The 23,597-nt window shown below is 33.1% G+C and overlaps 1 protein-coding gene across 2 annotated transcripts in view; it reads right to left on the bottom strand.

The window, feature by feature from the left end:
• The window catches only part of norpA (no receptor potential A), a 268,904-nt gene extending 245,579 nt beyond the window's left edge, over positions 1–23,325 (bottom strand). For both annotated transcript variants that reach the window (XM_067780408.1, XM_067780409.1), the window contains exons 1-2: positions 23,013–23,325; positions 5,640–6,266 (exon numbers count right to left, since the gene is read on the bottom strand). The gene's annotated coding sequence lies outside the window, so the exon portion shown is untranslated. The remainder of the gene's footprint in view (positions 1–5,639; positions 6,267–23,012) is intronic.
• Positions 23,326–23,597: the final 272 nt, after the last annotated feature.

The following is a 23,597-nucleotide window of genomic DNA, read 5'->3' as shown; positions in this document are numbered from 1 at the left end:
GCCTCGGCACATTTCATTCCCGCCGGGAGAATTCCCGAAATCCGGCCCACTTCCCGGCGGAGGCCGCAAACTTAGCGAGAGAACGTGACCTTATAAGACAGCTTGATCCAGGCGACCCCCAAATAAGGGATATAAACCAACGCATCAGATTGCTTGTGGACGAACACAAGCGGGCGAAATGGGAGGAGCACCTAAGAGGTTGTAACCTCTCTACCGGTGTGGGTAAACTTTGGTCCACCGTAAAGTCCCTATCGAATCCGACTAAGCACAAAGACAAAGTTTCCATCGCCTTTGGCGACAAAGTGCAGTCGGATGCGAAAAAATGCGCGAGCGCTTTCTGCCGACAATATATAATGCATCCTACGGTCGACAAAGATAGACGGAGAGCCAATAGACACGCACATAAACACAAATTCAGCGCGTCACCAATCACCATCACCGCTAAAGAGGTTGAGGACGCCATTGGTCGCGCTATACCGTCAACCTTGGCTCGTTACTGCAAGACCTGGAAGGGTCTACCCTTCCCCCATGTCTTAAAAGGTGGACCGCAAATTATCTTGGTGGTCGGCAGGCATCGGTGCAATTTAGAAACGAAACATCAAAACCAAGGATAATTAAATAAGGGGTGCCACAGGGTGGTGTCCTATTCCCACTTTTGTTTAATTTCTACATTTCTAAGCTACCTTCACCACCGGAAGGAGTCACAACCGTTTCCTACGCCGATGACTGCACAATAATGGCCACAGGCCCAGGCCCAAAGATCGATGCGCTATGCAATAAAATAAACGGTTTTTTCGCCTCGCGAAACCTTGCATTACCACCGACTAAATCTTCCGCTTCAGCACTGAAATCCAGCGAAGAATCAATCTTGCCAATAAATGCTACTTTGGACTAGGTAGGCAATTGAAAAGTAAAGTCCTCTCTCGGCGAACGAAAATCATACTCTACAAGTCACTTATCGTACCCGTCCTGCTATATGGGGCAGAAGCATGGACCATAACAACAGCAGATGAAGCGTCTTTGGGAGTGTTCGAGAGAACAGTTCTTCGAAAGATTTATGGACCTCTACGCGTTGGCGATGGCGAGTACCGAAGAAGATTTAATGATGAGCTGTACGAGCTATACGCAGACATCAACATAGTCCATCGAATTAAAACGCAGCGGCTGCGCTGGCTAGGCCATGTTATGCGAATGAAAGATGATGCTCCGGCCAAGAAAGTGTTTCTATCGGAACCCGCCTATGGAAGCAGAGGTAGAGGGCGGCCCCCACTCCGGTGGAAGGACCAGGTGGAAAACGATTTTAACTCCCTTGGTGTGACCAATTGGCGCCGGTTGGCGGAGCGAAGGAGCGATTGGCGCACCTTGTTGGACGGCCATAACCGTTTAGACGGTTAAGCGCCAATTAAGTAAGTAAGTAAATCTTCCGCGACCTTATTTACAACATGGACGTCCCAAATGTCGACCATTTTGAACATCCACGTCGATGGCACTACGCTACCGACTGTCCTACACCCCAAAATCTTGGGTGTGACGTTTGATCAGGATCTACATTTTGGTGAGAACGCAGCCACAATTGTTCCGAGAATTCAGAGCCGTAACAAAATCCTCAAATCCCTCGCGGCAGTACCTGGGGAAAAGATAAAGAAACGCTCATGACTACATACAAAGCAATTAGCCAGCCGATTACGTGCTACGCGTCACCCATATGGTCGCCAAGCCTAAAAATTACCCACTGGAAGAAACTAAAGGCCTGCCAAAATACTGCTCTCAGAATCGCCACGGACTGTCTTCTTATGTCCCCAGAACACCATCTGCGAGAATACTCCCCATCAGGGAGAGAAATGAGATGCTGACCAAACAGTTCCTGTTGAATACCCAGAAACCTGAGCATCCCAAAAGACATCTGATTGATGAACCAGCGCCGCCTAGGGGCTTAAGGAGTCATCTCTGTAAGCATTTTGAGGAAATACGGCACCTGAGAACCCAGCCGAATGAAGCGAAAAAACACAAGCAGGTTCTAGGTGAACTCCATAAACAGGCGTCGGACCTTTATGCCGGGAATTGCCTGGTGAATCCAGTACTTAAAGAAAAGTATCCAAAACTCAGGAACGCATACTCCCCAGGGAAACGCGTGTCACTCTTGCTCGACTTCGTTCTGGATACTGTAACAGGTTAAACTCTTACCTATCCAGAATCAACCCCGACATACAAAATGTATGCCCCGCTTGCAATGTGTCCCCACATGAAACCAACCATCTCTTTAATTGTAATGTGGAACCAACGCCTCTAACACCCCTTTCCTTATGGTCCACCCCTGTTGAAACGGCAAGTTTCCTTGGACTCCCGTTAGAGGATATTGATGACAATTTGTGATCGGTCGCGGCTATTAGGTGGGACGAAGCATTGCTACAACAACAACAACAGCAGCCATTGGCTTCCAGCTCCACAAGAAGCTTGTTGCCCATGTGGCATGACCCTGCACACCTTTACAATTATGGCCCTCCCCACCCCGCTGCGACAGAGCACCCTCGGCTCCTAAACCAACCAAAGATTTTTCGATTGCCTCCGGTAAGACATTGTTAAAAGCCACTGGATGTCTAGGAAGGCACCCAATGCAAACTTATGTTTTAGGGCCCCTCTCTTTGCTTTACAATCGAATGGAGCGCCGTTTCCGTCGATCTTCCTTTACAAATGGCGTGCTGCGAAGCCGACAGTAACCACCGAGGAATTCTTTCCCGTAGGTATATGTCAATCAACCGCTCAAACGTCTTATGAAGAAACGACGAGAGACTGATTGGGCTAAAATCCTTAGGTGATATATGAGAGCTTCTGCCGGCCTTCGGAATAAAGATAAGCCTAACCATGTGCCAGCTAAGCCTGAGGCAGTTAGTGTAGATGATGGCCAATCAGCCGCAGGCAATCCCAAAGACTCTTGAAGTTGCGCAGGAATGATGCCATCCGGGCCCGGAGACTTATAGGGCTTGAACGAACTTATAGTTAAGGTTATATGTACTTAAGTTGCTTTTCATACAAATTGTGACCATTTACGCTGGATGAGTGCTATTTTCCATGCTACTTTACAGCAGTGCTACTTGCGGAATATATACAAATTTTTTCTGCCTTTCTTTGCACAAACAAATATTTTCGTTAATTGCTTTGACCTTTAGTTTCACTGTCATTTGCTTTTTGGAAAATCCACTCTCACGTCCGTATTTCAAATAATACTAAAAAATCAGCAGATACCAAATGAAAATTAACAAATCGATCTACATACTAAGGTCGTGTGGCCAGTGCTAGTGTCGTAACACTAACTGTCGATATAGAGGGAGAGTGGAGAATGCAAATCAAAGTGCTAAGTCTAACAAATCTTAGCAAATCTGTTTCCAAAATATTCATCATACAAAATATTTTAGCATTAATTTTTCTTCAAAGCAATTTGTGAAAAAAAATTTATTTCAACTTTTAAAAAGATTTATATAGCTTAATATTTTTTGCTTAATATTTGTTTGTATTTTATAAAATTTGTACTCAAAATATTTTGAGTATTTTTGTTCTTAAAGCGATTTACTCAAATCATAATTTTTCTTGTTGTTGTTTTACTTGTTCTACATCATTTAACATCATTTCGCTTGGCCGTCGCCTGTCACTTTATTTTTTGTTGTCGTCTATCATTGTGTAAAAGAATTGTGTACCGTTAATAAGTAAATAACAAAGAACCGAAAAACAATTCAGACCCAAACCCACCATCATTCAACAAAGCGACAAAAGGACGCTGATGCGCTCCAATTGGCTAAAAACTCTACGCTTCCAAATCACTGACCCCAGCGACCACCCACATTTTTTTTTACAGAGACCCAAAAGAAAAGTAACTTTTAGTCGATACTTTGAAGTGAGACCTCCTCCTTCAGCTTAGGTGAGTCTATATTTCCTAGATCTGTCAATCTCACGGAATTATAAGGTGTACATTTGTGGACAGATATTGGGCCAAAATCAAAGTTTTATTAAGATGGGTTCCCGGGAACCAGAGACATGAAAGTTATGAACAGACGGACTACCTAGCCAAGGAAGGTGCTTTAGCAGCATTCTTTGGTCCCGAGCACTTCTGTTGACTCACAAAGGCATAAGGAAACTATAGGTAACTGGGAAACAGTTCAGATAACACTTCATTGAATGCCCAGGGCAAAGGCAGACCACACTTTTATACTCCCAGCAACGAGAGTATCAGTCAATTAATCATTAATCTAAGCAGAGGGGACCTACAACTCTCACTAGTACTATAATCTATGAGATACAAAAATCTGCTATGGAGTAAAAAGCCTGAAGAAATACTTAAATACATTAAAAGCCCAGCTAATTCAGAATGTACTGAACTTGAGCTCCGATAGGGCGTTTTTGAAACAAATACTGAGATAGGGCGTTCTTCAACGGAATTCTGAGATAGGGCGTTTTTGAAAGAAGTTCTGATATATGGCGTTATTCAAAAGTTTCCTCAGTTAAGGCGTTTTCGAAACGGCAGCCGAAGTATATACTGTGATCATTACATTCAGCAGTCGATATTCTATTGAAGTGCCGAGGTCGAAATAAGTATAACACTTATGAATTTAAATAGTTCAGGGTGTGTAAGTGTAACTGTTTTGTGTAGGAAAGTTGTAAAACATAAAATCTCTCTAAATAAATTAAAGTAAAATTGATGGCCGCTCTTCAGTAAAAATGCAGATGCCATTTGGAGTCGGCATAAAACATGTAGCTTCCGTCGCGTCAATTTGTAGGAAAAATTATAAAGGAGGACGACGCAAATTGGGAGAGACTTGGCCTAAATCTCTTCTGAGGTAAATCACGCAAATTATTTATTTATATATTTCTGTAGGATTACCATAGAAAACGAGTGCACAAATCTGCAAATTTTATCGTCTGCAAAATATCGTATAACACTTTTTATAGCTTTAAAATTCCCATTCTATGTAGCATTAAAATTCTTAAAATATTGGTAAAACATTTATTTTCTAGGAAACACGCACGCTAATTTGAAGGTTTGTGTAATAGTTTTTGTAACAGTTTGCTTAATATAACAGTGTGTATAACAGTTGGAAATAAGATTAAAGTAACTTTTATGGATTAAATGACAGCTTATATAGCAGTTTCTTTTCTCCAAAGAAGTTAAAATAAAATTTGAGTATATATATTTTGGAAAATTATTGGGGCTTACGACTTATCGAATTTGTTCGAATGGAAACTTCTCGCGAGAGACAACGTTTATGTGATAAAACGTATAACTGCAATGTACCTGGCACTTTTAAGTTTTTGCACACTTATCTTATTTAGTGACTGAATTTGTGTAACAGTTTTTTAGCACGCATAGCAAGTTTTCTTATTTGGAGCTGTATAACACTTTTCGTGCAGCATTTAAATGTTTTTTTTTTTTTGTTAGGTATTCCCTATTTGTAGGTTGCATTTTACGAGCTATAACCAGTTGTGGAATTGTTACCAAAATACCAATAAGAAAATATTTTACTATAACATTAATACAACAGCTCTTGTAGCAGTTTGTAATGTAGTTTAGTTTGTAATGTAGTTCAGTTATAGCTCTGTTTTATAAAAACTGCAAGGTGCGAATTTAATAGAAATTTCGATTCACTCACCTTTCCCTCTGCTTCCTTATCTATTCTGCCGTTGCTGTTACAACAACGTCGCCGATTTTCTTCTTCTTGCTATACTTAGAAACACTACAATTGCATTAACACTTTTTTTGCTTTAGTTATATTAATTTTTGTCATTTCACTCGCACATTTTAGTGTAAATCTTTTGAACCTTTGTTTTATATAATTATTTAATATTTATTCTATAAATATGCTGTTTTTGCAACGCTGCTAACGTCATCGTCAGCTTTCGGTTTAGCCGTTAGTACTGTAGCTGCTATGACGCGTTATCGCAGATTATCACTTAAACTTTTCGCTTTAAATTTTCAACTATTCCAAACTGTTATACTCTGACCTTATCAGGTGAAATAAAAGTTAGACAATTTTTTTACAAATCTTTTTTTTGTATATGTTGTAGAGATTAATTAAATCCCCTAAAAACTCTGTAATTTCTGCATTTTTTTTACTCTTTTTGCTTTACAGTTTTTATTGGTGAGATTTTGTTTTTTGTCGTTTTGTTTAGCAGCAATTTTGTTCAATACTTTATTTGGCGCCTTTATTTTTCACTAATCATGTTGTTTTATTTAATTAATTTTTGTCACGTTTTTGTTGCAGGAGTATAATGTAAAGCTGAAAATATATACAATAAAAAAAATTGATGGGCTACAAAAATAACAATTTAAGTCCTGTTTTAGAGACAAGAACAAATTCACTTCACCTTGCGGTTTACAATACTTGATAAAAAATTTCAGTAACGAAAAGCTTACTTATTTTCCTTATCACATACAAGTGCATATTTCGCAAAGGCAGAGGTGTAGGCAAGCCAAGAGATAAAGTAGGGGTTGCATAAGGGGGACTTGCATTTTCAAGAAAAAAATTTTTGGTTTTAAATTAATTGTACTTTTTTTTACTAAACTAACGAAAATTCCAACAAATTAAAATCAAAATACTCAAATTTCTAAATTTAGTGGCACAGCTAATAACACTGTATAACAGTTTAATTATTTTACCCCCAATCTTGTTAAATTTTCATATTTTTTCAACCACATGTCATTTTCTTATCTTGACACATTTTTTGCACTTTTTACAGATTTTATAAATTTAATGGTACAGCTTATAACTCAGTTTAGTTACTTGTTCATCTAAAACTATTCCAAGTTTTTATTCATTTATTTTTTCTGATCTGCAAGTTCTGCAAAACATATATATATATTTTTTTTTTTCAAAGGAAGTAGATTTGAGAATCATGTATAACAGTTTCAGTTTAAAAATACATCTACTAAAGCCAAAGTCTATACTAGAGTGTATGTAAATGGAAAAGGTTATATAAGAGTTTATATAACAGCTTTTGAGTTTGACTTCTAACAATGCAATTGATTTTGAACCACGATTGTGCAGCTTAAGACAATGCATATTCTTTTTCTATTAGTACAAATGTTTTCCCGAAACAAACAGTTGACTTTGCACTAAAACAGCTGTTAAAATATTAGGGGGATTCGCTTTGTCTTGCAAGGAGCATGAATTACTTATATCCTATGCAATACTACAAGAGCACCCCCACAACCGAAAGAAAGACCGCACCAATGAAAGTATATTTTACGACATTATTTAGCTTATTTATTTGATATAACAGTTTTAATAATAATTTTTTCCACATCATTTTAAGTGCTTTATTTAGGCAGAACTTAAAGACCTTTCCTTAGAGGTGTGTACGGCAAATTTACTGACATTATAACTGTTATAAATCACTATAATAGTTTGTTGTTGCTGTCGGCCCATTAAGCTGCAGACATTGGTGCTTTATCGGTAACCGTATCGGTAACCTTATAACAGCTGATTCGACCAACCTTATGCGAATCAATGTAATCGATTATTGGTGCCGCTAAGGTCGTAACCGTATCGTAGCCAACCAATTGGTGTTTGGTTTACCGTCGTAACGATAAACAGCTGATTACGTTAGGGATACGACTACAGCGATACGACAAACGGCACCAATGACTGCAGCTTTAAGCTTGCGAAAGCGAAACTGACATCAAGTCCATAAAGCTCTACTTTAACATTGCAAGCTTAGTATTACCGTTCGTATAACAGTTGCCGTATAAGGTGTCGTATAATGTTGCGTTAGTTTTTATAAATGTTTCGATGTACAAATTTTTGGTTTAGATCAATAAAGGGGTAGGATGGAAACTGGTTAGCTAGTATTAAAAAATTGTGGTTTTTTCAATATTTACTTATTACGCAGAAAATTGGGAAAAAAAAGAACAGTTTATACAACAGATAAACGGTTTTACACAGTATAACAGTAATGAAAATTTTCTATAACGGAAAAGCTTTTTCCCGAGTAGATTTATGCTTGTATTTTGGTTTATATAGCAGTATGACAGATTGTATAACAGTTCGTGTAAACTATTTCATGTTGTTTTGCATAAATAGTACTGCAGTTCTTAACATTTCTGATACTAAACACTTCTAACTGCTAATAATATTTTGTTACTTAAAAAAATCGCATTTCGAAAAATAGTTCTGGTAAACAATTTAAATTCTAGCAAATATGTCCGTTCAAACTTCAGCACCTTTTACAGTTTTTCAAACTTTTTTATTTGCTTACTTTGCAACTAAATACTCACCTAAGCATTGATAAGTCATATTATCTACATATGTATGTACATACACTGTTTTTTGTTGAAAATCATTTCCCTCTCAAAAGCGCAAACACACAAATAAATATTTATTTTTCCAAGAGCTGTTTTTTTCATTAAAAAGAATTCGAGCCCATCCCCACCCAAAATAAGACAACCACAAAATAACGCCGCTTCATATAACAGCTATTTAGTGAACATAATTGGTTGTTGTTGTTTGAAATTGTTTGTTTTACTACGCTGCAGCAGCTCTACATACTTGCCATGTGTACATAGGTACCAGAGATCTGCTTTGAGTACTAAGAAAATTAGTGCACTTAGTCATGAGCCAAAAAATTGTATCTAAATGTGAACTTAGTCAAGTACAGACAAATACTATGACATAATACATATGTCTCATACACATATGACATTGTTGAGTATAAACTGATGTCATAGTCGCTTTAATTCAGTAGCACTTTGATTTCGTGTGTAATACACTGCATACTTCGTTTATCATCGGTTTTACTTTGGTGCTGTATCCAGTTTAGTTTCGTGCACATCGTTGTGTTGCTAGCGTCAGAAGACTGATATGACTATATTCATGTTATTGCACTATTAGTCTTACTTATTCCAATTAGTGTTTTCGTATAACACAGTTGGCTTTCTTGCTCAATAAGTCAATTGAGTACTGAACTGCTTCGTGGCTTATGAGCGGTTATTCATTTTACGAAGCATGACTATGTAAATGTGTGTTAGTGGATATAAGTGCTTGATATTCTTTGTTTGCATACGCACTAATACTCATTTTGCTTAGTCCAGTAATAACCTTAAAAAATGAATAATTGCAGCTCACTGATAGGTACCTACATTAGAGTGGGTCACAGTTTGTTAGCTAAATTCTGTCATATTTGTGAAAAATATAAATGATTCTCAAAAAAGTATAGCGAATGCCATAAATGGAAAATCAGTCGCTTGCGCAGTTTTCTTGATGAAATTTGTTTCTTCTCATGTAGCTCAAACTGAGATATGAATGAAAAATGCAACTTTTTAAAGTTTTGCTTTTATCAAAAATTTTTGAGTTTTTAAAAATTTTTGATTGTAAAGAGGTGGACGAAAACAGTGCCGGTCTACTTTTTATGAAAGCATTTATGTTTCGCTCTAATTTCCAACATGAATGTGAAATAGCGTATCACCTTCGGCGGATAAAAAAACTAATATTGCGTCATTTTAGGCGCTAATTAGTGGCGAAGAGGAAACATTTGGCGCGCTTTTCTAAGTTGTTTTTTTTTGGTGTTTCGTGGACTTAATGAAGCGCCCTCGAAAAATTTGACTTACACTTCTCTGATCGAAATGCGACTTTATTGGTATTTTGTTGCGTATTATGAAAATTTTTAATTTTTTTTTTTTTCATAAATCGAAAGATCACATCCAAGTTAGTCTAGTATACGTATTTTCAATTAAAAAAAAGCAGCACATGTTGGAAAGTTACAAACAAGTTAAGTCTAATATGTCAGTTTCAGTAGAAATGTAGATACCTACATTCTTTTTTAGGATAGCAGCATACGCAACAAAATACCAGCTAAGGCACATTTCAATTAGTGACGGATATAATTTTTTACGAGGATGCTCTTGCTAAGTTCACGAAGCTTTTAAAAAACGGTGAGACAAGTTGTCTTTTCGCAAATATTTAGCGACTTATACGCTAGTCTAAGTAGCATTTCGATCAGTGTGGTGTAAGCACGGTTGGGCCTGTAAACTGTTTACATTGTTTGCAGCAATTGTTTAAGCTAATTGTTTACGTAAACAATTCATTTTTGTAAACAATTAATTTTTTTGCTTTTTTATAAGTCAGAAACAATCTACTACTAATTAAATATTTTCACTATTTTTTAAACAGTTTTCCAAGCTTGTAAAAAAATAATAAAAAATACGCTTTAATATTTAGTATTTTAATATTTTTTATTAATTTCCACTGTCCGATTCTTCATTGTTTTGGTCAATTTTCGTTTTATAATAAATAAAAAATAACTTTTTGGACCTTTCAAAACGATCTGTTTGACTCGACAGTTTACAATATAAGTTGAAATAACATATGCTGGTAAATGTTTACAATTGTTTACATTATTTACAATTGTTTACAATGAAAGTGTAAACAATCCAAAAAATATTGTAAACGCGCAACCCTGGGTGTAAGTCAGTTTTTACGAGGGTGCTTCGCTAACTTCAAGTGAAGTTAGACATATTACTATTTCACTTAATACTATTTTTAAATCCGCCAAAGGTGCTTTGCTAACTTCACGGTCATATTTCCAACATGTGTCTTCTTCTTACTTACTTAATTTAACCATTTAAACGGTTATTGCCGTTCAAGAAGACGCGCCAGTCGCTGCTTAGCTCCGTCTTCTTCTACCACATTTAATATCTTTGTATTATAATTGTATAAAGACCCCAAAAAAGCCATATAAGGTTCAGGAAATTTTCATTTATAAATTTGATGCAGCCTAATGTTCATATATACATATATGCTCGCATCACTGTCGTTTTTTAAGTTTTTGCTACATTTTTTATTATCATGTGTATATGTACATATGTATGCACAAATTATTTTATTTATTTCTACTCTTCTTGTTTGCATGCAAAAAAACTCCCCTCCAATTTATACGAACAAATGGCAGTAAATTAAAATTTCTTGTTTTACTATTATGCCTAAAATATTGTTGTGATTTTTGTTTACTCTTTCCTTTTATTAGCGCTGTTGTATCCCATTTTTAAAGCATATCTACACAAGTTACGTTATCTCGTGCAAATAAAAAAATGGAAAAAATGTGTGCATAAATTTTAATTTAATTAAAAGAGTATTTTATTAAACCTTTTTTCTGAAACATTCGAGTTAAAAAAGCAAGCTTATACAAGTATTGCTATTTTTAAATATCTTGCATTATTTCTTATATCTTTTATTTTTTTTTAATTGTTTATTGCAAAACTTTACAGATGTACGGTAGAATTATTAGATATATAAATATAATACCGCAAAGTGCGGTTTTGATACCAACATTTTTTTGTGTGCATTGCCAAAAGAGAAGATTTTTTTTTTATTACATTTTGATATTTTTTCCTGATGTCCTTCTGCGAGTAGTCCTAAAAGTATTTTCTTACTGCTCAACACTAATAAAAAATTTATACATACAATTTTTTTTTATGCTAATCTAGTAAAACTTTTGTTTTTTCATTTTCCTCATAAACATTTTTTTTTTTTTTTTGAATTCTCGATTGAAATTTTATAATTTTTTTGAAGGAGAAAAGTATTTTAGAAATCTATAATTTGAATGGTTTTTAAAATTACAACAAAAAATAATAATAATTATAAAATATTTACTTATAATTTTTTAAGACCTTAAAATTTGTAATATTCTAATTATCTAAAATATTTGTTCAGCTATTAAATTTTTTTTATTTAGTATTTATCGCTTTTCTTGATAATACTTCATTTTATTATAAATTTATATACTTTTTTTAGAAAAATTCTTTAGAATTTTAATGTATAGTTTTTAGAATTTCAATCAAAAAACAATATCAGTAATAAAATATTAACTTATGGCTTTTAAAGACCTCAATATTTGTAATATTCTTATTATCTTAAATTTTTTTTTTTGAAATTTTTGCGGTTTTTTATTTATTGTTTACCGCTTTTCTTTTTAACGGAAAAAATAACAATTTTTTAATTTTATATTTTTATTTTTAAGGAGAAACAGTTTTTAGAGTTTTAATGTATGGTTTTTAAAATTGCAACGAACAAAAGAAAACCATAAATTATAAAGTATTAACTTATAATTTTTTAAGACCTTTATATTTGTAATATTCAATTTATCTTATATATTTTTTGCAAATTTTATTTTTTTTTGTTTTATTTATTGTTTGCAGTTTTTTTGAAACTTTGTAATTTTTTATGGTAATTAAAATTTCACCAAAAAAAGAAAAACAAAAAATATTTACTTATAATTTTTGAAAAACTTAAGATTTGTAATATTCACCTTATCTTATAGTTTTTTAAGTTTTTTATTTTTTTTTTTTCTTTGTTGTTAACCGTCTTTTTTTGAAATTATATATTTTTATTGTTCAAATTTCGACAAAAAAAAAACAAAAAATTTTAAACTATGAAATATATATTTATAATTTTTGTTATATTCTCCTTATATATATTTTTTTAATTTTAAATTCTTTTGTAGTTTTTTTAATTTATTTTTCACTGTTTTTCTTCAATATACTTCATTTTGGACGATAAATAATTTTTTTCCAGGACAAAAAGCCATTTCCTTTTCAAAAAAATTTAAATGCATTAGCAGTTTTATAGCAATGTAATTTTCTAAATTTACTGCGCAATATTTTAATTTTGGTTTTGCGGCTTTCTTGAAAAAGAGAAAATTATATAAAAAAAAAAACTTTAAAAATTTATGTAGTATCGATTTTTTACATTATCTTTTAATTGGGTCAAAATTTTAGTTTTTATATATTTAGTTGGAGCTTTACGGCCAGCAATTGTAAAGCAAAATTTGAATTGTTCTTTTTCCTCCAACGCGTTGCGATGATTCCGCATCTTCTTCATGTGAATCATTTTTAATTTGGTTTTTGTTAGAAGTTGCATTATTTCAATATTTATTTTCTATATTTTTTGTTTTGTTTTTGAATTTTGTTATTTTTACCATTGGTTATCCTTTATTTCACAAAATATTTTGAAATTTCTTTTTTTCCGATTTTATTGCTATTTCTTTTAATTCTATTATTTTGTAATTTTCTTATAAAACGGATATTATTAAAAATGTTCATTTTGAACAATATAATTTATTACAATACATTTTACTGTATTTGATTTTTGCAGAAAAATCGACTTGTCTTTTCAAAATTTTTTAAAATTTGTATTAATAAAAATTTTATAAAAAGTGCCGACATTTTTTTAAATATTATTTATTTTATTTAATAACTTGGGAAAAATTTAAACAACGTGACATCAGGACGGTTCCCAAATTATTAAATAAATTATAAATTAAAAATTGCTTCAAATAAATGTTTTCATACATTTAAAGCAATAAGGGCAATCCCCGCTTAAACTCATTATTTATTTTAATTTATATTGTTTTTCGTATAAAATTTGCTCTGACTATCCTTTGGCTATTTTCAAATTGGATTTTGATTTTGTATGCACTTCAGATTTTCATATTTTTTACATGTACCTTTCCTAAAAAAAAATATAAATAAAAATTTGTAATGTTTTTGCTTTATTGTTTTTATAATCAACTGTTTTTATTTTGAGAAATTCATGAAACGTGTTTTAACAAAGTGAAATTTGTATTAATATCGTTTTTTTAGCTGTACTGTTTTCAAATTAGATTTTTGTATGATATTAGCATTCGCTATTTGAGTTTTTCTTCGAAGGAATATTACGAAAAGTTAAACTTTTTGATCATATGTATTTAATTAGCGAGCTTTGCTCATATTGCTTTATACAATGGTTTTTGTTATTGATATTAGAGAAAAATTGTAAGTTTATCATCATATCATCATATCAAAAGGAATATAAACAAAAAGGCAACTCTTAGAGACCAATTGTACAGCGAACAACGGGACATTCATATGGCTTAGCAGCTAAAGGCATCTGCCTTTGCACTGATATGAATGTTGGAGATTCGAGTTCAACGCTCAGCTCCCGAAAAGCTAGCTGATGAAGAAGTGAAATTCAGAAACATGTCCTAGTAACCATCGCCGTTTGTAAACTTACAATTTTTCTCTAATATCAATAGTTAAACTTTTTGTTTTTTTTTCTTTGGTTGACTATTTAATTTCGTAAATTATTTAAAAAAAAACCGGAAAATGAAGAAATTTCGAAATTTTGTTCAGGATCGTTTTTAACAAATTTTTTTTGTTTTTTTCGTATGAAATCAGCATTTGGCTCATTTTTTTCTTTTCCTAAAAAGAAAATTAAGGGCAAAACCCCAAAAGAAATTTTGTAATATTCTGTTTTAAAAGAGTGTTATTTACTTGGAACTGCATGAAATTTGAATTGCTCCTCACATTTTTAGTTTTTTCATAATTTTTGAAGTTGACTTTTTCAACGCTTGAGCTATTCTACAAACATTTCTAAACTGTTTACTTTAAAACTAAAAACCTTTTCAGTTGTACTATAAAGCGCTTAAAAAAGCCTGTTATAGTTATTTGCACATGTTTTGTTTTACAGTTAATGAACTGTCTCCCGCTATTAACTATTAAGAGTCGAATGCATACAAAGGAGTAATCAAATACAAACAAAAAAAAGTTGCTTATAAAAATTAATAAAAACTTGCATCATCGTATGTCTTGCATAGAAATTTAGAAAACAAAAATAAAGCAGATTAATAAATAAAATTTGAAAAAAAAATTTAAAAGAGAATAAAAAGTAATAAAAATCTTAAATTAAAAACAATGAAATTACTTAAAATAGCAACAAAATAAATTATTATCATCAAAGCGCCAACAATTCATGTATACAAGCAATTTGCTTGCTGGCGGGCAATCACTCACTCACGCCAACACACTACTCTGCTATTCGCCTCACTCCCACCCTTTTCAGTGCGAACCCACAACGCATATTCAGTATATAATTAACACATCCTCTCATGCTTGCCGTCGTCATCGCGCCATCGCATCGCCTTTGCTTGCCTACTCTCCCACCTGCAGCTATTCACATCGTCAGCTGCGGTCGGCGGGCATTGTTGGCTATCAATCAATTTGTCTCAACGCTGCTCTAAATAAATTACATAGTATGTCTTGCCTCACCACTTTTTTAGCTGGCGATATTTCTCAACTTTTTATATTGCGCGCTCTCTCTCTCTGTCTCTCTCCTTCGCTTCCTTTATCACCCTCTCTCATTCTTCCGCTCCTATTCTCTCCTTGTCATCATTTAAAAAGTCGTGAAAATCTAAGCGAAAACAGCGCGCGAATAGTTTGTGCGGTGTAGTTCGTAAAGTAGAAGAAATATACAAAGAAGAAGCACGATCACCACTTGCTCGTTATATTACAATGCTGATAGCCGAGTAGGGGGTGGTGTGGTGTACAGATCGTCGCTGTAAACACTTTTGGCGTTCGACGAGCATTGATCGTTAAAATAATGCAATAAAATGCAAATTTCTATTTGTTGTCATTGATAATTATTTATGAAGCGGCAGCAATTGATCAAGCGAATGATCCTCGCATTTTGTGTATGAGATCGCTGAACTTATAGATAGTGGATTAAAGGTTTAGTGATCTTCACTGGATAGGTAATTAAGATATCAAAGTGGAATATATTTAAATTGTGTTTAATTTGTATTGTAAAACATCCGAACAGTGATTGCAGTAGGAAAAATTTTAATTAAAGATTACTAAAATAGTAACAAGATAAAACTGCATTCAAAGGTCGCCAAAAAATGTGAATATAATACACAGCGAACTTTATATAAGGGTTCGAAAAAAAAACAAAAGGAAAAAGCTTTTAGATTAATATGATCGATTGGTTAACTTATCAGAAGTATACAGGGCAAAGTTTCGCTATTTTAGACCCATGGGTCATGGTCTTTGGCGCAGGGATCCATGTTGATTTCAATAAATTGTGTTTAAAATAATATCACGCTTTATTTAGTATAATTTTGTTTATGTATGTAACGATTTGCCAAGGTTAAGCTGGTAGAAATAGGCTGTATAACAGTCTTGATCGTAGAAAAACGTCTGGCCATTTGAAGACTTTTGAAATGCACGCTCTTAGTAATATTATTAGGCAATTTGAACAAATTTTTTTTAACAGTTTTCGGAGTTACACAAGAAAAATCAAAAATTAGATTTGAGATTAGCTCATAGTAAGTGGTCATTCATGTGTACACCAAATGATATAATAGTTTGTATAGCAATATAAAACCGTTTTCTCTGAATATAAGTACTGTTTTTGATTGCTATATTGAAAACCGTGTGTCCCGTAACCTGCAATTCATAGCCGTCTTTCTTTTGTTTACATTATGTAATATAATAGTTTAATTTAAGGTAGGATGCTTTTTTCGTCAATTACTTTTAATATGCTGTATGAAACTTTACGTTATTTTTATTATTTAAAGGCTTTTGTCATTAAAGCCCGCTTTTATTAATATAATTAGACAATTTAAACTCATTTTGTATAACAGTTTTGAAGATTTCACAAGAAGAATCAGAAATTAGATTTCAAATTAGTTCAAAGTAATTGGTAGTTCAGCATCTATTTGTAATGTGCACACTAAATTGTATAACAGTTTGTATTACAATACAAAAAGTTTCTCTTAATACAAGTACTGTTTTAGAGCGCTCTATTGAAAGACGTGTGTCCCGTATATTGCAAGTTAGAGCTGTAGCTGTTTACATTATGTAATATAACAGTTTAATTTAAGGTAACATGCGTTTTTTGTCACTCATTCTTAATATTGTGAGCATTACATTTTATTAAGGCTATATTGACAATGTATAAGAGTACGTATAACACTATATTACAATCTTACTTACATGAGAAATATTAATTATTACAGTAATAATATGTTTTAAGGGTTATGTTGGAAATTTTGTTGTATAACAGTTTGTATAATTCTACACTTTCTTGGCATTTAATGGATTTAAAATTTTTATAACACATTTAAAGTATGCTACTTAAGCGCAATCATGAAGAGATCAAACATTTTTGAACACAAGCCCTACAACCTAAATGTGAAGCGTATAACAGTTTCATTAATTGGAATAATTTTAAATTTCTCATGCCTTGAGATCAGGCACTGACATCATGTTTTACAGCCGTAGCACATTTGCAGGTATGTATGTATGTAAACCCACTTTTATAACTGTTTTGTTTATAATGATATTTTTTCCTATACTCATCGTTAAAGTCAGTCATCTGGAAATTACAATAGTTCCAAAATTTCCGCACTATTGCTTTATTACATGTACACACATGTGTGTATATAGGATGTGTCAAAAATTTATAAAAATTTCCTCGTTTCCATCCCTCTCGCTACTAAACTACAACTCGCTCATAAATTGCCTCAAATAAATGATCCATGTAGTGTTGCTACTCACTACCCAAATATTTATTTATTTATCCATTAAAATACAATTTTTGCATATTTTTGGTTTGCTCCTCTTTCCCTTCTTCCTTGCCTCATTGCACACAGTTGAGCTAGCTAGTGGTGCAGTTGCACATTTCCAACGGCTGCAAATAAATGCTGCTAAAAGTTTTATTGCAACGAAAATATTATTTTTTGAAAAGTCTTCCTTTTTTGATTTTTTGACAAGGCATTTTTTTTTGGAAAAGATTTGCATAGATTTATGAAATGTTTGATGTGTGCATGGAAATTTTTGGAAATTTATTTAATGCAGATGTGCTTTTGTGTTATAATAAGTTTTAGATAATTTTTGTTTCAATTTCAAATTTAATATTATATTTTAACCGCAAGCACTTAAATTTGCGCTATTTGTAACAAGTTGTATATCAATATTTAAAATAGTATTTGAAGATTTTTCCCATTAAAACTGCTCAAGGTACTTTTAAAATAAAATCCTATTTATTATAATTTTATAACAGTCTGCATAGCAGTTAGCCATATTTGCGGACCAACAATATACTAGAAAAACTTCAACTTTATATGTAAATATCGCTTGAAAAAAGAATAAACATAGTTCGTGAATTGAGCGATTAATCTTCTTTATTCCTCAGTGCTATGCTGTATAACAGTTTTTGTAGCCATTGTTTAAAATAGTATTTGAAGATTTTTCCTATTAAAACTGCTCAAAATAAAATGTAAAATCCAATCAATTACAATTTTATAATAGAATGTATAACAGTTAACCATATATCCGGACTATCCATTTGCTAGAAACCCCAGTTGTTCGCTCTAACTTCATATGTAAACATCGCTTTAAGCAAGAATAAACGTAGGTCGCTAATTGAAGGATTAATCTGACTTTATTAATCAGTACTAAGCTGTATAATAGCTTAAGTACTCAGGTAAATGCTAAAACAGAATTTGAAGATTTTTACCATTCGAACTGCTCAAATTACCTCTAAAGTAAAATGTAAAATCCCATTAATTTTAATGTTATAACAATCTGTATAATAGTAAGCTATATTCCCGGATTATACTAAAAAAAACAACTATTCACTTGAAATGATTATATACTGAGTCACAGTTTGCATACCAGTTTATCAATCACAAATATTAAAAACGATTTGTATAACAGTTCAGCACTTTTTAAAAAGTGCAATAAAAAACTTAATATACGTAAATTCGGGGACTCTGCTCATCCATGCTGCCCAATTTTCCAGAGCTGAGGTGCTTCGTCTGCCGGAGTTGGATATGTAAAGGTAAGTGTTTGGTGGGAGTAAATATGATCAAGAAGTATGAATCGGAAGTTTAACGTAAAACAGCGGTAAAAGAGCTCTTAGCAGCAGATGGGAACTGGGCATCAGCATTTACCAATAGATAAATAGTTCGTCATTACAGCAAGTGGGAAAATAGGCCTGGACTTCTAAATAAAAGGATGAGCCAGTTGAATTTGAAGATATACTCGTCAAGAACAAATCCATGGTTAGCGTAAAGGACCTCATGAACTTCATATGACTTTCCTGTGAGAACCGATGAACTAATTTTTTAGGAGTACTTTCACCGGCGCAGCTAATTCTTCTTATCAACCTTATTAGAAGGTTCATATCTCAAAATAAAAAAATGCGCTCGTATTTCTCACTCACATCGTGGTCAATATGAAACCCTCCAGGATTTTGGCTTCACAAACCTATTACCCATTCAACACAGTCGTGTAAGGAAATCCCACACGCACACGCACATACACTACAACAATCAAAAGTTAATTTTGAAATTTGCAAAACTTGTACTTTAGCTGCTCTCACAGGAAATGTGAAAACACAAATCAAGTGCTTGCCAAAGTTGCTCTCGTATAGAACGGTGATTGTGTCATACATATATACATACATACGCATAGAACGATGAAAGGTGATACACTATGAACAGCAACAAATTGCTGATGGCCAACAAAGACGAAACGACAATATCACCACCAGCTGCTCAGCTGCAAACTATGATCGACCATCGGGCAAATGAAATGACTGATTGATTGCATCACCGACAGCAACTACTGGTTGCTTTAATATATTGTCAAATGATATTGTTGTCTGACGTTGCGTAAACAGCGACTAAAGTTGGCTGAATGATTGAAGTGATTGAAAGCAGGGTTTAACCAGCAGCGGCATCAAAATTGTAGAAGCTTAGAGGAAACCTGAAGAGTTGGCGTGAAGAGAGATGGGCTAGTAAAGTGATTGGCTGTGGGTGGAATTTGCAAGGATTGAAGGCTCTGCAGTTTTATGGGATATTGATGCAATTTTATATTTTACTGTTAAAAGTATTTATCTAAGAAATCAAGTTTGAATTGTATAACAGTTTGTATAAAGAAATTAGTTATGTGCTATCATTCTTATAAATTTGTTTGAAAAAAATCAATTAGTTTCAAGGAACAAGTTTTGAACTGTAATCCTTGAAAAAATGTATAAAGCAGATTACACAGGCCGACAATTAAGCAATGTAACGGCTTGAGAAGTACTAATTCCTTGCTCCTTTAATCAACATTTTACAATCGAATGTCAAGAAATTCATGTTCATAACACTGTTTTAAACACAGAGTGTAGTATAACAGTTTCTATACAATACATTAAATAAGACAATTTGTTTACTTTTTTAATTTTAGTTCTTTAATTCACCAGACTGTTAAACAGTACTAAGCATGGCAAATTTTAAAAGGCGAAGTTTTTAACTAATAACTTTTCAATTAAATACAGCCATGTATAACAGTTTTATTGATATTAGAAAAACAATTTAATAATTGTAGGGTAGCAAAAGCAAAACATCTTTCACTTCAGCTATCAAATTATATTTTAAAAGCAAGTGTCAAAATATTAGGTTTATAACACTTTTTTAAACAAAAAATTTAATATAACAGTTCCTAAAGAATAAAAAGGTGGCTTTTTTCATCTACTTTTTCTGTAAATTTTGGCATGGTAATTAAAAAAAATATATAAAAAATATTACCATGACGTAGCTGATGTAGCAAATAAATTTCTAGTATAACAGTTTTCATAGAATAAGTCATTATTATAAATTAGTCTTAATTTTTTATTTCATGATTTAGTTGGGATTTTCGAAGGCGACGACCGCTTCCTTGCTTTTCTAAGGTATTTAAAGAGATAAAATATTATTTAAAAAAATTAGGCAATAACAGAAAATAAAATGCCGAAATAGCTTCAGGTATAACAGTTTTATATACTATTATGACAGTTAAAATTAGCTTTTAACATATATTTTAATGTATTGCTGGACATATTAGTAAAAAAAAAGAAAATTTATTAACACTACATAACGGCTTCTAGTACTTTATACTTTTTTGAGACTTCCTATCGCTTTTTATAAAGGACTTAAATATATAAATAAAAAAACAAAAAATAAAAACCAGTTTTTCATAATTTACAATTTATTTGTTTTTTAAATAATACGGACATTAATATACATGTTAAATTAAATTTTTTGAAATTCTCGAATTTTTATATAAAGTATAACCACTGACCATCTAGATTTTTTAAATACCGCACAGCTTTTTCAAGAATATGGAGAAATTCATTACACTGAAATTCAATTTAAATAAATTGAAAATTTAAAAATAAAAATAAAATAAAAATTGGGCGAGATCCTGCTTTGCGCTTAATTTTTAATACATTTAATATTCTACATTCGATTCCGCTTACACTTTCCTCTGCGGAAAACAATATCTGCATTATTTTCATATTACACAGAACTGTTCAGTTCTCTTCTTAATAAGCGAAGCAAGTGAAATCCACCGCATTACGAGTATGTACTACAACTTCATACAAACAATCCTTCAAAAACGGCTAAAAGTGTGCAAGCGCCAACAGCTGTTAACACGAAAATCGGTGAATAAGCACAAAAGTGCAAAAAACAAAAGAAAAACAATTTAAACGAGGCGTTGTAGAATGTTTTATAAATTCTTTCGCTTCTGCGAAGTAAGAGAATGCTTGCTAACGCCTACAAGTATGCTACGAAATACAAGCATTTTCCGTTGTTAATGAATACATTGAATTGTGATTTGTGTGGGCTTAAATTTTTTGGTGGTATACCTTTTAAGTAAATTTTTGACGAATTAAAATTCAAAGATCGACGTTTATTTGGAAAGGCTCACAGTTAAGCCTGCTATAGAAAGGATGCCGAAGAGGCTTGCAACTTAGTCGCAGGATATTCAATATTTTATCGAAAAATAAATTTAAAAAGGTGGTTAGTATTGAAACCAGCTATGGGAACAAAGATAACAGGAAGGGAAAAGAGGACGAGGACAAGAGGACAAAGATCCTTATAGGCACGACCTAAAGCTGAACTTCCAGAAAACATCGAAAAATATTTACTCATCCTTCAAGAAGTAGGTATATAGTTCTCAAGTAGATATCTAACATAATTTTCTAATTATTCTCCAACCTTATTGTTCTAAAGCTGATATCTAACAACAGAAGCTCACTTTGAAGATCGTTGAAGACTATCTGAAATAGTTTCACATTTAGTCGGGCCTGGCGAGTACGCAGGTGCTCTTACTGCATTTACAAAATCTTAATCTGTCATAGCTTGACATCTCTTGTCAGTACCAGCAGATTTAGGAAGTTCGTGTCCTGCGCTCTCGAAGATATATAGCTCCTTCCCACATGTGCAAATAAATTCAGTTTTGCTTTCCAAACATCCGATGAGAGGAAACTTTCGGAACCTACCCCCTAGGGGTCAACGGACTTAGAATATACCCGCGGTAGCCATACCTATCTGAAGCACAGATCTAGAAGATTCCTCATGGTCATATCGCGCCGCTCTCGAGATGGTCGGGCTAGTAGGTTCATAACCATCGGTAAAACTGCCCGAAACCTTCGGGGAGTGTCTTTATCGCTACAAGAAGTAGAAGAAAGTCTGCAGTTTCTATGCTTATCAAATTTTCATGCATAATTAAATGTACTACTTAAAGCTTTAGACCACAGAAGCTAGAATAATAAGTCAATACTTAACTCACTTAACGAATTCACAATGCACAAAACTGTATATGAGTGTAAGTGTGGGAAATTCCCATTCACGCTCTCAGGTTTACCCAACGTTGAGGGTAGAGATAACGAATTTTGGTCATATCTTTTCAACTTAATATAACGGAGTCCTTAATTTTTGAGCAGCAGACTCTTTTCATTCAAGTTTTTCATCAACGTAAAACCATAAGCTTACGCGTATTTCACTCGTCTGCTGAGCTCGCTATCCTTGCTGGAATGTTTATGTTGCTTACTTTATTTATGCGCATTTTTGTATTGCTTTTTTGTTTTTGTTATTTTCCCATTTTGTTATTGTTGTTGTTTTCTTGCTCTGTAAACACCTTGTAGGCTTACATGTCCTTTTTTGTTTCTCATATCCTTAGTGGCTGTCCAACCGCTACAAATCCCTATGTTAGCGCAAGCTTGAGGACAGGCAGCGTTTTTCTATGTTGGCTCTAGATATGGGTGTATGGGACCTTTACCTTGCAAATAATTTGGGTTTTCGTCACTGCACTCATACATATATACAAAGTTAAACATACATACATATATGCATCACATTTTTGTTGCTTTTATTATTCTCTCTATTGGCCCTACAATATTTACCCAAAAACCAGCGCCGCAACTACTGCGAAACTGATATTTTACACAAGAAACACTTTTGAAATTTTCACTATAAGAATATCGAGCACGTTCTTGCTTGTTTCTTCAAACTCTTGCTTGATTTGATTTAAACTTTTCGGTATTTCTTTTTGGATTATTAAATCCTTTTTTGATTTTCTTAAATCCACTTTTTACACTTTTCCGTTTTAATTGCCTTTTGCTGTATTAGATAAACCAACCAACAAACAGACAAACAAATACAAAAAACTTTGTAAAATTGTATTCCGATTAACGCGCTACAACCACTGCGCACACAGCCGCCGACGCTGAGAGACTGAAATTTCGTACAGCACAACACTCAACATCAAGTCTCAAACAATTATGAGGTACCTTCAAATTAAAGAACGTGTGTCTTGAAACGCGCACGAGGGTAGTGACAGCTAACAGCTGAGCGTGTAGCAAAAAAAGCTCACTCAATGCGACGAAAGCTCGAGCATGGTGTGAAGAACGAACACCACCATCACCACCCAATACTTGTGCTTAATGAAGTACCTCGAGATTACTTTATACGAGAGCACGCTACTCCAC

This window comes from Eurosta solidaginis, chromosome 4 (genome assembly GCF_040869045.1).
Source record: "Eurosta solidaginis isolate ZX-2024a chromosome 4, ASM4086904v1, whole genome shotgun sequence".
Classification (NCBI taxonomy): Eukaryota; Metazoa; Arthropoda; class Insecta; order Diptera; family Tephritidae; genus Eurosta; species Eurosta solidaginis.
This window is presented reverse-complemented; position numbering and strand designations above follow the sequence as displayed.